Source organism: Manis pentadactyla, chromosome X (assembly GCF_030020395.1).
Source record: "Manis pentadactyla isolate mManPen7 chromosome X, mManPen7.hap1, whole genome shotgun sequence".
Lineage (NCBI taxonomy): Eukaryota > Metazoa > Chordata > Mammalia > Pholidota > Manidae > Manis > Manis pentadactyla.
Window position 1 is genome coordinate 70,634,865 of NC_080038.1, and position 17,694 is coordinate 70,652,558.

Below are 17,694 nucleotides of genomic sequence, written 5' to 3' on the forward strand. Positions count from 1 at the left end.
TTGGTAAATGTTATAAGACTTGAAAGAGACAATGATTACATTATGAGAGTTCATTACAATGCAATTGACAAGGAAATTTCATTATTTCTCTGGCAAAAACAACTTGTGATAACTACAATTATGATTGATAACATTTTGCAAGGATATATCAGATCTCCAGAAATTTCATATAATTTCTGGAACAGGTACATCAATAACATGTATTTATACAAATATAAACTAAGGCACGTTTACCACAACTTTTTATTTGACAATGCTTCTTATGTAATTTAATATATATAAAAGCCCAATTAGTTTAATATCTCTCTTTTATAAGGAGAAATAAGAAACTTTTGAGGTGTCCCCAGGGGCCCTCTGCATAATCTCAAAGGAGGTAAAGAAAGCTTTATTTATAATATGATTATGGTAAACCCGTGAAAAATATTGACAGGTTTGAACACTTGATTAAATATGCTCTTGGTTGTCATTTCAACCAAAGTGACAAAAACTTCTAAGACAAATACAGAAAGTTACATAGTTCTAAAAAAATACAGCTTTTGTAAAAACCTTTGCTCTTCTAATAGAGAAGACTATATTCTCCCAAGTAATCAAAGACCTGCTAAAGATAACATGAAACATGGGAACTTATATTGGTAAGAAACACAGTATTTGCTTTCTAGGTAGATTACCCAAAAGGTAAAGAAAAACCTCTCATAATTTCTTATCAAAAGCAGACCAAAAGTCTAAGAAAACTTTGTCCTCTTAACAAACTAAAGAGAATTATATTTTGCATTTGCATAGGTATACTATTGATAATAAAGCTTATTTAAAAAACCTTCTAATATATTCTTTCAATTTTAGCAAGTTTGAGCAAATATGATAGTCCCTGTCTTTCTTCCTTTTACTCTTTATTTTACTCTGCATCTTTCTCATGTAATTAAAACATCGCTCTATTCAAATTTTTACTGTGTTGTTTTTCTTGGTGACTCTGATACTAAGATGCAGTAGGCAAAAGTGTTTAGAATCCTCCCCTGAGGTAACCAGTGGATGGTATTTTACTCACTTGGAATTGATAAAAAGGGTAGGTAGGCTTTTAATTGCTTCTAGATCCACAGTTTTGTTCTTGTAAAGACTTGATTTATAAGACAAGGAGTGCTGTTTTTAATTCCTCAAAGAATTGGGTAGCAACCTGACTATCAAGCCACTCATTGAACTACATTATCTTGAATCTGCTTCTGTACATCGGGTAGATTTCCAACTAGGAAACTGATTCCTATGTTCTAGACTTAGAGTTGTTAGTCTTTGGAATGTTGTCTTTACCTCTGGTACATAGTTCCATTTTGGCTGAGGAAAGAAGGCCTTTTAAAGTTCCCATTTGGCTCTGAATATTGGTCTCCAATTTGACCAATTTCTGACCACATAATTTCTTTTAAAGAAACAAAAACCCTATGAAATATCTTATCAACCAGGACAAGCGGTAAATATTCTTGAAAGTATTGAACTCTTTACTTTTTTTATTTTGGTATCATTAATCTACAATTACATGTAGAACATTATGTTTACTAGGCTCCCCCCTTCACCAAGTCCCCCCTACATACCTCTTCACAGTCACTGTCCATCTGCGTAGTAAGATGCCGTAAAATCACTACTTGTCTTTTCTGTGTTGCACAGCCCTCCCCATGCCCCCCACGCAATATACATGCTAATCATAGTGCCCTCTTTCTTTTTGCTGCCTTTATCCCTCCCTTCCCACCCATCCTCCCCAGTCCCTTTCCCTTTGGTAACTGTTAGTCCATTCTTGGGTTCTGTGATTCTGCTGCTGTTTTGTTCCTTCAGTTTTCCTTTGTTATACTCCACATATGAGTGAAATCATTTGGTACTTGTCTTTCTCCGCCTGGCTTATTTCACTGAGCATAATACCCTCTAGCTCCATCCATGTTGTTGCGAATGGTAAGATCTGTTTTTTTCTTATGGTTGAGTAATATTCCATTGTGTATATGTACCACATATTCTTTATCCATTCATCTACTGATGGACATTTAGGATGCTTCCATACATTGGCTATTGTAAATAGTGCAGCGATAAACATAGGGGTGCATCTGTCTTTTTCAAACTGGAGTGCTGCATTCTTAGGGTACATTGCTGGAAGTGGAATTCCTGGGTCAAATGGTATTTTTATTTTGAGCATTCTGAGGAACCTCCATACTGCTTTCCACAATGGTTGAAGTAGTTTACATTCCCACCAGCAGTGTAGGAGGGCTCCCCTTTCTCCACAACCTCGCCATCATTTGTTGTTGTTTGTCTTTTGCATGGTGGCGATCCTTACTGGTGTGAGGTGATAACTCATTGTGGTTTTAATTTGCATTTCTCTGATGATTAGTGATGTGGAGCATTTTTTCATGTGCCTGTTGGCCATCTGGATTTCTTATTTAGAGAACTGTCTATTCAGCTCCTCTGCCCATTTTTTAATTGGATTATGTGCTTTTTGTTTGTTGAGGTGTGTGAGCTCTTTATATATTTTGGATATCAATCTTTTATCGGACCTCTCATTTATGAATATATTCTCCCATACTGTAGGATACCTTTTCATTCTATTGATGGTGTCCTTTGCTCTACAGAAGCTTTTTAGCTTGATATAGTCCCACTTGTTTATTTTTGCCTTTGTTTCCCTTGCCCAGGGAGATATGTTCATGAAGAAGTCACTCATGTTTATGTCCATGAGATTTTTGCCTATGTTTTTTTCTAAGAGTTTTGTGGTTTCATGACTTACATTCAGGTTTTTGATCCATTTCAAATTTACTTTTGTATATGGAGTTAGGCAGTGATCCAGTTTAATTCTCTTACATGTAGCTGTCTAGTTTAGTGAGCACCATCTGTTGAAGAGACTGTCATTTCCCCATTGTATGTCCATGGCTCCTTTATCGTATATTAATTGACCATATATGTTTGGGTTAATGTCTGGAGTCTCTATTCTGTTCCACTGGTCTGTGCCTCTGTTCTTGTGCCAGTACCAAATTGTCTTGATTACTGTGGCTTTGTAGTAGAGCTTGAAGTTGGGGAACGAGACCCCCCCCCCACTTTATTCTTCCTTCTCAGGATTGCTTTGTCTATTCGGGGTCTTTGGCAGTTACATATGAATTTTTGAACTATTTGTTCCAGTTCATTGAAGAATGCTGTTGGTAATTTGATAGGGATTGCATCGAATCTGTATATTGCTTTGGGCAGGATGGCCATTTTGATGATACTGATTCTTCCTAGCCAGGAGTATGGGATGAGTTTCCATTTGTTAGTGACCTCTTTAAATTCTCTTAAGAGTATCTTGTACTTTTCAGGGTGTAGTTCTTTCACTTCCTTGGTTAGGATTATTCCTAGGTATTTTATTCTTTCTGATGCAATTGGGAATGGAATTGTTTTCCTGATTTCTCTTTCTATTAGTTCATTGTTAGTGTATAGGAAAGCTACAGATTTTTGTGTGTTAATTTTGTATCCTGCAACTTTGCTGAATTCCGATATTAATTCGAGTAGTTTTGCAGTGGAGTCTTTAGGGTTATTTATGTACAATATCATGTCATCTGCAAATAGTGACAGCTTGATTTTTTCTTTACCAATCTGGATTCCATGTATTTCTTTGTTTTGTCTGATTGCCGTGGCTAGGTCCTCCAGTACTATGTTGAATAACAGTGGAGAGAGTGGGCATCCCTGTCTTGTTCCCGATCTCAGAGGAAAAGCTTTCAGCCTCTTTCTGTTCAGTATAATGTTAGCTGTGGGTTTATCATACATGGCCTTTATTATGTTGAGATACTTCCCCTCTATGCCCATTTTGTTGAGAGTTTTTATCATGAATGGATGTTGAATTTTGTCGAATGATTTTTTAGCATCTATGGAGATGATCATGTGGTTTTTGTCTTTCTTTTTGTTGATGTGGTGGATGATGTTGATGGATTTTCAAATGTTGTACCATCCTTGCATTCCTGTGATGAATCCCACTTGGTCAAGGTGTATGATCCTCTTCATGTATTTTTGAATTTGGTTTGCTAATATTTTGTTGAGTATTTTTGCATCTATGTTCATCAGGGATATTGGTGTGTAGTTTTCTTTTTTGGTGGGGTCTTTGCCTGGTTTTGGTATTAGGGTGATGTTGGGTTCATAGAATGAGTTTGGGAGTATTCCCTCCTCTTCTATTTTTTGGAAAACTTTAAGGAGAAAGGGTATTATGTCTTCTCTGTATGTCTGATAAATTTCCGAGGTAAATCCATCTGGCTCGGGGGTTTTGTTCTTGGGTAGTTTTTCGATTACCTCTTCAATTTCGCTGCTGGTAATTGGTCTGTTTAGATTTTCTGTTTCTTTCTGGGTCCATCTGGGAAGGTTCTATTTTTCTAGGAAGTTGTCCATTTCTCCTATGTTTTCCAGCTTGTTAGCATATAGGTTTTTATAGTATTCTCTAATAATTCTTTGTATTTTTGTGGGGTCCATCATGATTTTTCCTTTCTTGTTTCTTTTTCTGTTGATTTGTGTTGACTCTCTTTTCCTCTTAATAAGTCTGGTTAGAGGCTTATCTATTTTGGTTATTTTCTCGAAGAACCAGCTCTTGGTTTCATTGATTTTTTTCTATTGTTTTATTCTTCTCAATTTTATTTATTTCTTCTCTCATCTTTATTATGTCCCTCTGTCTGCTGACCTTAGGCCTCATTTTTTCTTCTTTTTTCCAGTTTGATAATTGTGATGTTAGACTATACATTTGGGATTGTTCTTCTTTCTTTAAATATGCCTGGATTGCTATATACTTTCCTCTTAAGACTGGTTTTGCTGCGTCCCACAGAAGTTGGGGCTTTGTGTTGTTGTTGTCACTTGTTTCCATATATTGCTGGATCTCCATTTTGATTTGGTCCTTGATCCATTGATTATTTAGGAAAATGTTGTTAAGCCTCCATGTGTTTGTGAGCCTTTTTGCTTTCTTTGTACAATTTATTTCTAGTTTTATACCTTTGTTGTCTGAAAAGTTGGTTGGTAGGATTTCAATATTTTGGAATTTACTGAGGCTCTTTTTGTGGCCTAGTATGTGGTCTATTGTGGAGAATGTTCCATGTGCACTTGAGAAGAATGTGTATCCTGTTGCTTTTGGATGTAGAGTTCTGTAGATGTCTATTAGGTCCACCTGTTCTAGTGTGTTGTTCAGTGCCTCTGTGTCCTTACTTATTTTCTGTCTGTTGGATCTGTCCTTTGGAGTGAGTGGTGTGTTAAAGTCTACCAAAATGTATGCATTGCATTCGATTTTCTCCTTTAATTCTGTTAGTGTTTGTTTCACATATATTGGTGCTCCTGTATTGGGTGTATATATATTTATAATGGTTATATCCTCTTGTTGGACTGAGCCCTTTATAATTATGTAAAGTTCTTCTTTATCTCTTGTTATTGTCTTTATTTTGAAGTCCATTTTGTCTGATACTGGTATTGCAACACCTGCTTTATTCTCTCTGTTGTTTGCATGAAATATCTTTTTCCATCCCTTGACTTGAAGTCTGTGCATGTCTCTGGTTTTGAGGTGAGTCTCTTGTAAGCAGCATATGGATGGACCTTGCTTTTTTATCCATTCTATTACTCTGTGTCTTTTGATTGGTTCATTCAGTCCATTTACATTTAGGGTGATTATTGAAAGGTATGTACTTATTGCCATTGCAGGCTTTAAGTTTGTGGTTACCAAAGGTTCAAGGTTAGCTTCTTTACTATCTTACTGTCTAACTTAACTTGCTTATTGAGGTATTATAAACACAGTCTGATGATTATTTCTCTCCTCCCTTCTTATTCCTCCTCCTCCATTCTTCATATGTTGGGTGTTTTGTTCTGTGCTCTTTTTAGAAGTGCTCCCATCTGCAGCAGTCCCTCTAAGATACCCTGTAGAGGTGCTTTGTGGAAGGAAATTCCCTAAACTTTTGTTTGTCTGAGAACTGTAAAATCCCTCCTTCATACTTAAATGATAATCATGCTGGATACAGTATCCTTGGTTCAAGGCCCTTCTGTTTCATTGCATTAAATATATCATGCCATTGTCTTCTGGCCTGTAAGGTTTCTGTTGGGCAGTCTGATGATAGCCTGATATGTTTTCCTTTGTAGGTGACCGTTTTTCTCTCTCTGGCTGCCTTTAATACTCTGTCCTTGTTCTTGATATTTGCCATTTTAATTATTATGTGTCTTGATGTCCTCTTTGGGTCCCATCTCTTGGGAGGTTCTTTGTGCCTCCATAGTTTGAGCAACTATTTCTTCCCCCAGTTTCGCGATGTTCTCAGCAATTATTTCTTCAAGGACAGTTTCTATCCATTTTTCTCTCTCTTCTTCTTCCGGTACCTATTTAATGCGGATAGTGTTCCTTTTGGATCTGTCACACACAGTTCTCTTAATATTGTTTCAATCCTGGAGAACATTTTATCTCTCTCTGCATCAGCTTCTATGCATTCCTGTTCTCTGGTTTCTATTCCATCAATGGCCTCTTGCATCTTATCCATTCTGCTTATAAATCCTTCCAGCATTTGTTTCACTTCTGTAATCTCCCTCCAGACATCTGTAATCTCCCTCCAGACTTCATCCCTTAGCTCTTGCATATTTCTCTGCAGCTCTGTCAGTATGTTTATGATTTTTATTTTGAATTCTTATTCAGGGTGACTGGTTAGGTCTGTCTCTACAGATCCTCTCTCAGGTGTTGTCTGAACTATCTTGGACTGGACTAAATTTTTTGCCTTTTCATGGTGATAGCGGTGGCTGTAGGCAGGTTGTGGGTGTGTCAGCTGGGAGAAGAAAGTCCTTTCCTGCTTGCTGGATGCCTTGCCCTTCTCTGCTGCCTGTGTCGGTTACCTGCACTCCTGGAGCAGCCACCGGGTTCGTCCCCTAAGCTGCTGTGGGCGGGTTCTCCATCAGAGCAGCACGGAGCCCTGCAGGGAGTGGCAGGCATGCCAGGGGCGCTCCTTTGTGATAGCGGCATCCCTGTCGGGGAGCTGTGTGTCAGCAGTAGTCTTTGGGTCTGGCCCGGGTGGCTGTGTGTTGGGCTGGGATTCCAGTCGGCTGCCTGGAGCACACCTCCTCCCTCTGGCTCCACTGCAGGTGTGCAGCCTCTCCCGGGCTCCTCTGGCTCCACTCCCGCCAGTGCGCACGAGCTGCACCAGGGCTGTTCGGGCGCTGCCGCTGCAGGATCGCACAAGCCTCTCCTGGTCCCCTCTGGCGCCATTGGTGCATGCGGTCTGCTCCCGGTCCCTGCCGGTCTCTGCACTGCCACCCCCGGCACACACTGCCACTCTCCTGCTACTGGGCCAGAGTGTTGGGGTCTGCGCCAGTTGGAGGAACAACTGGCAGGCTGCTCAATGCCGTGAGCGGCTTCAGAGCTGTGCTGCCTCCCCAGAGTTTAGGGTGCCTAAGGTTCCTCAGGATTCCCAGCTGCTGGCTAAGTGTGCCAGGATGACTTCATCCAGCTATGCAGTCCCTGTCTCTTTAACACTTGCAGAAAGCACTCGCTTTTCTTTTGTCTCAGGGGCGCCAGTTGCGGGGACCTGCCCACAGGTTTTGCTTTTCTGTTTAATATCCAGCATCCCGTGTACCTTGTGTCTGTGCTCTGGGTGTGGATTTCTAGATCTGGTTGTTTAGCAGTCCTGGGCTTTCACTCCCACCCCGTTCTGACTTCTTTCTTCCTGCCGGGTTCTGGGGTGGGGGAGCATTTGGGTGCTACCTGGCCATAGCTTTTATCTTACCCCCTTCGTGTGATGTTGAGTTCTCACAGATGTAGGTATATCCTGGCTGTTGTACTGCATCCACTGGTGTCTCTTTTAGGAATAGTTGCATTTATTGTATTTTCATAAATATATATGTTTTGGGGAGGAGATTTTCTCTGAACTACTCATGCTGGCATCTTCCTGTGATCCTTTCCTGAACTCTTTAAAAGAGACAAATTTTGATTCATTTTGTCTTAGCTTCTGCATACGAAAGATACATCCTACTGTCTTTGGGAAGTTTGGGACCCCTTTATCTCTGGGGTGCATCATTAATGGATACATTTATCTAGGTTAAAAGTTCCCCACTCTGGCCACTGTAATTGAATGTTATCTTTGGTAATATTCACACACTTGTTCAGACAAACAGGTTTGGAGCCCATAATTTTTATACATATAGTGAAGTGGAGTTGCAGATGGAAGAGTCCCACACTCTTTAAACTAAGAGGAATCTTTTTTAATATTTTTTAATTTTGGTATCATTACTCTGCAACTACATGAGGAACATTGTGTTTACTAGACTCCCCCACCAAAAAGTCCCCCCACATACCCCATTACAGTCACTGTCCATCAGTGTAGTAAGATGCTATAGAGTCACTACTTTTCTTCTCTGTGTTGTACAGCCCTCCCCATGCCACCCCTCATTATACATGCTAATCATAATGCCCTCTTTCTTTCCCACCCCCCTTATCTCTCCAATCCCACCCATCCTCCCCAGTCCCTTTCCCTTTGGTAACTGTTAGTCCATTCTTGGGTTTTGTGAGTCTGCTGCAGTTTTGCTCCTTCAGTTTTTTTCTTTGTTGTTATACTCCACAGATGAGTGAAATCCTTTGACACTTATCTTTCTCCACCTGGCTTATTTCACTGAGCATAATACACTCTAGCTCCATCCATGTTGTTGCAAATGGTAGGATTTGTTTTCTTCTGATGGCTGAGTAATATTCCATTTTGTATATGTAACACATCTTTTTTATACATTCATCTACTGATGGACACTTAGGTTCCTTCCAATTCTTGGCTACTATAAATAGTGCTGCAATAAACATAGGGTGCATATGTCTTTTTCAAACTGGGCTCCTGCATTCTTAGGGAAAATTCCTAGGAGTGGAATTCCTGGGTCAAATTGTATTTCTATTTTGAGCTTTTTAAGGAACCTCCATATTGATTTCCACAGTGGTTGAACTAATTTACATTCCCAACAGCAGTGTAGGAGGGTTCCCCTTTCTCCGCAACCTCACCAACATTTGTTGTTGTTTGTCATTTGGATGTTGGTGATCCTTACTGTTGTGAAGTGATATCTCATTGTGGTTTTAATATGAATTTATCTGATGACTAGAGATGTGGAGCATTTTTTCATGTATCTGTTTGCCATCTGAATTTCTTCTTTGGAAAACTGTGTTCAGCTCCTGTGACCAGTTTTTTAATGGATTATTTGCTTTTTGTTTGTTGAGGCGTGTGAGCTCTTTATATATTCTGGATGTCAACCCTTTATTGGATCTGTCACTTATGAATAAATTTTTCCACACTGCAGGGTACCTTTTTGTTCTATTGATGGTGTCCTTTTCTGTACAGAAGCTTTTTACTTTGATATAGTCACACTTGTTCATTTTTGCTTTCATTTACCTTGCCTGGGGAGATAAGTTCATGAAGAAGTTGTTCATATTTATGTCCAAGAAATTTTTGCTTATGTTTTTTTCTAAGAGTTTTATGGTTTCACAAATTACATTCAAGTCTTTGAACCATTTCGAATTTACTTTTGTGTGTGGGGTTAGACAATGATACAGTTTCATTTTCTTACATGTAGCTGTCCAGTTTTGCCAACACCAGCTGATGAAGAGGCTGTCATTTCCCCATTGTATGTCCAAGGCTCCTTTATTGCACATTAATTGACCATATATGTTTTGGTTAATATCTGGACTCTCTATTCTGTTCCACTGGTCTGTGGGTCGGTTCTTGTGCCAGTACCAAATTGTCTTGATTACTGTGGCTTTGTAGTAGTTTGAAGTTGGGAATTAAGATCCCCCCTGCTTTAGTCTCCTTTCTCAGATTGCTTTGGCTATTTGGGGTCTTTTGTGGTTTCATATGAATTTTAAAACTATTTGTTTCAGTTCATTGAAGAATCCTGTTGGTATTTTGATAGGGATTGTATTGAATCTGTAGATTACCTTATGAAGGATGGCCATTTTGACAATATTAATTCTTCCTAGCCAAGAGCATGGGATGAGTTTCCATTTGTTAGTGACCTCTTTAATTTCTCTTAAGAGTGTCTTGTAGTTTTCAGGGTATAGGTCTTTCACCTCGTTGGTTAGGTTTATTCCTAGGTATTTTATTCTTTTTCATGCAATTTTGAATGAAATTGTTTTCCTGATTTGTCTTTCTGATATTTCATTTTTAGTGTATAGGAAAGCAACAGATTTTTGTGTATTAATTTTTTATCCTGCAACTTTTCTGAGTTCAGATATTTGCTCTAGTAGTTTTGGAGAGAAGTCTTTAGGGTTTTTAATGTACAATATCATGTCATATGCAAATAGTGATAGTTTGACTTCTTCTTTACCAATCTGGATGCCTTGTATTTATTTGTTTTGTCTAATTGCCGTGGCTAGGACCCCCAGTACTATGTTGAATAACAGTGGGAGAGTGGGCATCCCTGTCTTTTTCCCAATCTCAGAGGAAAGGCGTTCAGCTTCTCACTGTTAAGTGTGATCTTGGCTGTGGGTTTGTCATATATGATCTTTATTATGTTGAGGTACTTGCCCTCTATACACATTTTCTTGAGAATTTTTATCATGAATGGATATTGAATGTTGATGAATGCTTTTTCAGTGTCTATGGAGATGATCACGTGGTTTTTGTCCTTCATTTTTTTGATGTGGTGGATGATTTTTATGGATTTTCTAATGTTGCATCATCCTTGCATCCCTGAGATTAATCTCACTTGATCATGGTGTATGATCTTCTTGATGTATTTTTGAATTCAGTTTGCTAATATTTTGTTGAGTATTTTTGCATCAATTTTCATCAGGGATATTGATCTGTAATTTTCTTTTTTGGTGTGGTCTTTGTCTGGTTTTGCTATTAGAGTGATGCTGGCTTCGTAGAATGAGTCTGGAAGTATTCCCTCCTCTTCTTTTTTTTGGAAAAGTTTAAGGAGAATGGGTATTATTTCTTCTCTGTATATGTCTGACAAAATTAAGCAGTGAATCCATCTGGAACAGGGGATTGGATCTTGGGTAGTTTTTATATATTTTTATTTTTATTTTTTAAATTTTGTTTTCATTAATCTACAATTACATGAAGAAAATTATGTTTACTAGATTCCCCCCATCACCACGTCCCTCTGACAAACCCCTTTACAGTCACTGTCCATCAGCATATTAAGGTATTGTAGAATCACTACTCATCTTCTCTTTGTCGCACAGCCCTCCACATGTCCCCCCACAGTATACATGCTAATCATAATACCCCCTATCTTTTACCCCACCCTTAACCCTCCCTTCCTTCCCATTCTCTCCAGTCCCTTTCCCTTTGGTAACTGTTAGTCCATTCTTGGGTTCTGTGATTCTTCTGCTGTTTTGTTCCTTCAGTTTTATTTGTTCTTATCCTCCTCATATGAGTGAAATTTGGTATTTGTCTTTCTCTGCCTAGCTTATTTCACTGAGCATAATACCCTCTAGCTCCATCCATGTTGTTGCTAATGGTAGGATTTGTTTTCTTCTTATGGCTGAGTAATATTCCATTGTGTATATGTACCACATCTTCTTTATCCATTCATCTATTGATTGACACTTAGGTTGCTTCCATTTCTTGGCTAATGTAAATAGTGCTGCAATAAACTTGGTGTGTATCTGTCTCTTTCAAACTGGGCTGCTGCATTTTTAGGGTAAATTCCTATAAGTGGAATTCCTGGGTCAAATGGTATTTGTATTTTGAGCTTTTTGAGGAACCTCCATACTGCTTTCCATAGTGGTTGAACTAATTTACATTCGCACCAGCAGTGTAGGAGGGTTCCCCTTTCTCCACACCCTCACCAACATTTGTTGTTCTTTGTCTTTTGGATGGTAGCCATCCTTACTGGTGTGAGGTAATATCTCACTGTGGTTTTAATTTACATTTCTCTGATAACTAGCGATGTGGAGCATCTTTTCATGTGTCTGTTGGCCATCTGAATTTCTTCTTTGGAGAAGTGTCTGTTCATCTCCTCTGCCCATTTTTTAATTAGATTATTTGCTTTTTGTTTGTTGAGGTGTGTGAGCTCTTTAAGTATTTTGGATGTCAACACTTTTTTGGATCTGTCATTTATGAATATATTCTCCCATACTGTAGGGTACCTTTTTGTCTATTGATGGTGTCCTTTGCTGTACAGAAGCTTTTCTGCTTGATGTAGTCCTAGTTGTTCATTTTTGCTTTTGTTTTCCTTGCCCGGGGAGATATTTTCATGAAAAAGTCCCTCATGTTTATGTCCAAGAGATTTTTGCCTAAGTTTTTTTCTAAGAGTTTTATGGTTTCGTGACTTACATTCAAGTATTTGATCAATTTAGAATTTACTTTTCTGTATGGGGTTAGAGAGTGATCCAGTTTCATTCTCTTACATGTAGCTGCCCAGTTTTGCCAGCACCACCTGCTGAAGAGACTGTCATTTCCCCATTTTATGTCCATAGCCCCTTAATCGAATATTAGTTGACCATATATGTTTGGGTTAATGTTTGGAATCTCTATTCTGTTCCATTGGTCTGTGGCTCTGTTCTTGTGCCAGTACAAAATTGTCTTGATTACTGTGGCTTTGAAGTAGAGCTTGAAGTTGGGGAGTTAGATAACCCCCACTTTATTCTTCCTTCTCAGGATTGCTTTAGCTATTCGGGGTCTTTGGTGTTTCCATATGAATTTTTGAATTATTTGTTCCAGTTCATTGAAGAATGCTGTTGATAGTTTGATAGGGATTGCATCGAATCTGTATATTGCTTTGATCAGGATGGTCTTTTAGACAATATTAATTCTTCCTAGCCAGGAGCATGGGCTGAGTTTACATTTGTTAGTGACGTCTTTAATTTCTCTTAAGGGTGTCTTATAGTTTTCAGGGTAAAGGTCTTTCACTTCCTTGGTTAGGGTTATTCCTAGGTATTTTATTCTTTTTGATGCTATTGTGAATGGAATTGTCTTCCTGATTTCTCTTTCTATTAGTTTATTGTTAGTGTATAGGAAAGCTACAGATTTCTGTGTGTGAATTTTGTATCCTGCAACTTTGCTGAATTCCAATTTTAGCTCTAGTAGTATTGGAGTGGATTCTTTAGGGTTTTTTATCTACAATATCATGTCATCTGCAAATAGTGACAGTGTAACTTCTTCATTACTAATCTGGATTCCTTGTATTTCTTTGTTTTGTCTAATTGCCGTGGATAGGACCTCCAGTACTATGTTGAATAAATGTGGGGAGAGTGGGCAGCTGTGTCTTGTTCCCGATTACAGAGGAAAAGCTTTCAGCCTCTTACTGTTCAGTATGATGTTGGCTGTGGTTTTATCATATATGGCCTTTATTATGTGGAGGTACTTGCCCTGTATACACCTTTTGTTGAGAGTTTTTATCATGAATGGATGTGGAATTTTTTCGAATGTTTTTTCAGCATCAATGGAGATGATTATGTGGTTTTTGTCTTTCTTTTTGTTGATGTAGTGGATGACGTTGATGGATTTTCGAATGTTGTACCATTCTTGCATCCCTGGGATGAATCCCACTTGGTCATGGTGTATGATACTTTTGATGTATTTTTTATTCCGTTTGCTAATATTTTGTTCAGTATTTTTGCATCTACGTTCATCAGGGATATTGGTCTGTGGTTTGCTTTTTTGGTGGGGTCTTTGCCTGGTTTTGGTATTAGGGTGATGTTGGCTCAGTAGAATGAGTTTGGGAGTATTCCCTCCTCTTCTAGTTTTTGGAAAACTTTAAGGAAAATGGGTATTATGTCTTAACTGTATGTCTTATAAAATTCCTAGGTAAATCCATCTGGCCCTGGGGTTTTGTTCTTTGGTAGATTTTTGATTACCGCTTCAATTCCGTTTCTGGTAATTGGTCTGTTTAGATTTTCTGTTTCTTTCTGGGTCAGTCTTGGAAGGCTGTATTTTTCTAGGAAGTTGTCCATTTCTCCTAGGTTTTCCAGCTTGTTAGCATATAGGTTTTCACAGTACTCTCTAATAATTCTTTGTATTTCTGTGGGGTCCGTCGTGATTTTTCCTTTTTTGTTTCTGATTCTGTTGATTTGTGCTGTCTCTCTTTTCCTCGTAATATGTCTGGCTAGAGGCTTATCTATTTTGTTCATTTTCTCAAAGAACCAGCTCTTAGTTTCATTGATTTTTTGCTATTGTTTTATTCTTCTCAATTTTTTTTATTTCTTCTCTTATCTTTATTATGTCCCTCCTTCTGCTGAACTTAGGCCCCATTTGTTGTTCTTCATCCAATTTCTATAATTGTGACATTAGACCATTCATTTGGGATTGTTCTTCCTTCTTTCAATATGCTTGGATTGCTATATACTTTTCTCTTAAGACTGCTTTTGCTCTATCCCACAGTAGTTGGGGCTTTGTGTTGTTGTTGTCATATGTTTCCATATATTGCTGGATCTCCATTTTGATTTGTTCATTGATCCACTGATTATTTAGGAGCGTGTTGTTAAGCCTCCATGTGTTCGTGAGCCTTTTTGCTTTCTTTGTACAATTTATTTCTAGTTTTATGTATGCCTTTGTGGTCTGAAAAGTTGGTTGGTAGGATTTCAATGTTTTGGAATTTACTGAGGCTCTTTTTGTGGCCTAGTATGTGGTCTATTGTGGATAATGTTCCATGTGCACTTGAGAAGAATGTGTATCCTGTTGCTTTTGGATGTAGAGTTCTGTAGATATCTATTAGATCCATCTGTTCTAGTGTGTTGTTCAGTGCCTCTGTGTCCTTACTTATTTTCTGTCTGTTGGATCTGTCCTTTGGAGTGAGTGGTGTGTTAATGTCTCCTAAATAGATGCATTGCAGTCTATTTCCTCCTTTAAATCTGTTAGTATTTGTTTCACATATGTTGGTGCTCCTATATTGGGTGCATATATATTTATAATGGTTATATCCTCTTGTTGGACTGAGCCCTTTATCATTATGTAATGTCCTTCTTTATCTCTTTTTAGTTTCTTTATTTCGAAGTCGATTTTGTCTGATACTAGTATTGTAAAACCTGCTTTTTTCTCTCTGTTTGCATGAAATACCTTTTACCATCCCTTGACTTTAATTTTGTGCATGTCTTTGGGTTTGAGGTGAATGTCTTTAAGCAGCATATGGATGGGTCTTGCTTTTTTATCCATTCTATTACTCTGTGTCTTTGATTGGTGCATTCAGTCCATTTACTTTTGGGGTGATTATTGAAAGGTATGTACTTATTGCTATTGCAGGCTTTAAGTTTGCAGTTATCAAAGGTTCAAGGTTAGCTTCTTTACTGTTTTACTGTCTAACTTAACTCTCTTATTGAGCTATTATAAACACGGTCTGATGATTTTTTATTTCCCTCCCTTCTTTTTCTTCCTTCTCCCTTCTTCATATGTTGGGTGTTTTTTATGTTCTCTTTTTAGGAGTGCTCCCATCTAGCTCAGTCTCTCTAAAATACCCTGTAGAGGTGGTTTGTGGGAGGCAAATTCCCTCAAATTTGCTCGTCTGGGAATTGTTTAATCCCTCCTTCATATTTAAATGGTAATCGTGCTCAATACAGTATTCTTGGTTCGAGGCCCTTCTGTTTCGTTGTATTAAGTATATCATGCCATTCTCTTCTGGCCTGTAGAGATTCTCTTGAGAGGTCTGATGATAGCCTAATAGGTTTTCCTTTGTAGGTGACCTTTTTTTTCTCTCTGGCTGCCTTTAATACTTTGTCCTTGTCTTTGATCTTTGCCATTTTAATTATTATGTATCTTGGTTTTGCCCTCCTTGGATACCTTGTCATGGGAGTTCTGTGTACTTCTGTGGTCTGAGAGGCCATTTCCTCCCCTAGTTTGGGGAAGTTTTCAGCAATTATTTCTTCAAGGACACTTTCTATCCCTTTTTCTCTCTTCTTCTTCTGGTATCCCTATAATGCGGATATTGTTCCGTTTTGATTGGTCACTCAGTTCTCTTAAAATTCTTTCATTCCTGGAGATCCTTTTATCTCTCTCTGCATCAGCTTCTGTGCGTTCCTGTTCTCTGTTTTATAGTCCATTAATGGTCTCTTGCATCTCATCCATTCTGTTTTGAAGTCCTTCCAGAGCTTGTTTTATTTCTGTATTCTCCCTCCTTAATTCTTGCATATTTCTTTGCAAGTCCATCAGCATGGTTATGACTTTTGTTTTGAATTCTTTTTCAGGAAGACTGGCTAAATCTATCTCCCCAGGTTCCTTCTCAGGGGAAGATGTAGAAGATTTCGAAGTTGTCTGGGTTAGTCTTGTCTGGATCAAATTTTTTTTGCCTTTTCATGTTGATAGGTGCAGTGGAGTGCTATTGACTTGTCAGCTGGGAGAGTCAAGACTCTTTCCACTTGGCTCCTGGCCTTTTTATACTGGGGCAACTGCGACCCCTAGTGGCTTGTGTTGTCCAATTGCGTGTAGACTGGGTATCTGTATCTTGCCCAGCCGGTATGGAGGAAGCTCCTTTGCTGTGGGTGTGGCCAGCCTCAGGTTGCTGCTCTGCTATGGCAGGGCCCGGAGGTGTAATGGGCAGGGGGATGTTTGGCTGTTTACCTCTGTGAGGGGTCTCAGAGCTGTTGCCCAGGGGTTTAGTGCACCCAGAGTTCCCTGGAATTTCCAGCTGCTGGACTGTGACCCGGGATGCTTCCATCCAGTCATGGGGTCCCTGTCCCTTTAAGACTTTCAAAAATCACATGCTTTTCTTTGTCCCAGGGGCGCCAGCTTCAGGACCTCCTCACAGGTCTTACTGTCCTGCTTCCCTAGTTTCCAGCACCCCACACATGCACTGTGTGTCTGCACTCTTGTGCGGATGTGTAAGGCTGGGTGTTTAGCAGTCCTTGGCTCCCTCTCCCTCCCTGCTCTGACTCCTCTCCTCCCACCAGGAGCTGGGGTGAGGGGCCTCGGGTCCCGCCGGGCTGTGGCTTGTATCTTACCCCTTTCACCAGGTGCTGGGTTCTCACAGATGTGGATGTAGTCTGGCTATTGTCCTGTGTCTTCTGGTCTCTCTTTTAGGGATAGTTGTATTTGTTGTATTTTCAAAAATATATATGTTTTGGGGAGGAGATTCCCACTGTCCTACTCATGCTGCCATCTTGGCTCCACCCTCCCCTGCTTGTTTCTTTAACAACTATTTTACACACTTCATGAACGTTTGTTCTATGAACAATTGATGTTGCCTTTTCAAGTTTCTCTCATTCGATTTTATTTTCTAATTGGATAAATAATAGTCATACTGCAATATTTAAGACTAATAACAGGGCTTCAGGGGAAATTGAGTAGTCAGGCTTCAATGGAAATGTGAATAGCCAAGCAGACATTTAGACCTTTAATGCCTTTGGGGAAAAAAAGTCACAGCAGTAGTGTGTTGAGGTATATTATGGAGTATTAATTTCTGTGGAGATTTTCATTTGATGAATAATGAGCAGCAGTACAGATAATAGAGTACTAATTTTAGTAACCTCAGTAAGTTCTTATTTTCTAAGGAGCAGGAGACCAATATGGTAGACTATATTATAGTTTCTGTGAGCATAAATGCAAGGCACACTGATTAAAGGTTGTGTTGTCATACACCATAATTAATATTCTAAAAATAATTGGAAACATTTTTCCCTAAAAAATATTTACCTTTTGTAAGCCACTTAATAACAAAGCAACAGAAACAAGAGTATATAACATTTTCCCATAACTGGAGGAAGGCTGAAGAAGTTGCTCCTACTCTTTTCACTAGCCAGGGACAATTATTACTGATGCGAGTATGTCTGAATCCACCACAGCTCTGTGGGTAGAA